Raw genomic sequence first — 513 nt, 5'->3', positions numbered from 1 at the left:
AATAGACCAAAATAATTGGAAACAGCAGAAAAAGAAACACAGCAAAATGATAACAAAAAATCTGGCCTGTTAATAGTCTCACTTAATGAGAATGGGCTGAATGGATCAATTAAGACAAAAAGAACAGCAAAATGGAGGAAAACCCCAAGGTTCATTAATATGTTTTCTACACAAGATACATCAAAGAAATGAGGAGAAAGAGTCAAAACCAAAGGCCAGGCAGAAAAAAAACAAACAAGAAAAAAAAACACCAACCAACAAGCAAATGGCATCCACAAAAAAGAGGAATAGCAAACTAATCTCTGATAAAATAGATTTCAGGATGAAAACCACCATAAAGATAAAAAAGCTTTTGAATAGTGGTTAAAGGCATAGTAGGTCCAGAAGACATAACCTTGGTCAACATATGCACCAAATTATATACCTGCAAAATAAATTAAAAAAATGGTGAACTGAATTATAGAAACAAATAGAGAGTACCACTGTAGTGGTAGGAAATTTTAAGACACCACT

Source organism: Elephantulus edwardii, unplaced genomic scaffold (assembly GCF_000299155.1).
Source record: "Elephantulus edwardii isolate Elephantulus edwardi_28Jun2011 unplaced genomic scaffold, EleEdw1.0 scaffold00156, whole genome shotgun sequence".
NCBI lineage: Eukaryota > Metazoa > Chordata > Mammalia > Macroscelidea > Macroscelididae > Elephantulus > Elephantulus edwardii.
This window is presented reverse-complemented; position numbering follows the sequence as displayed.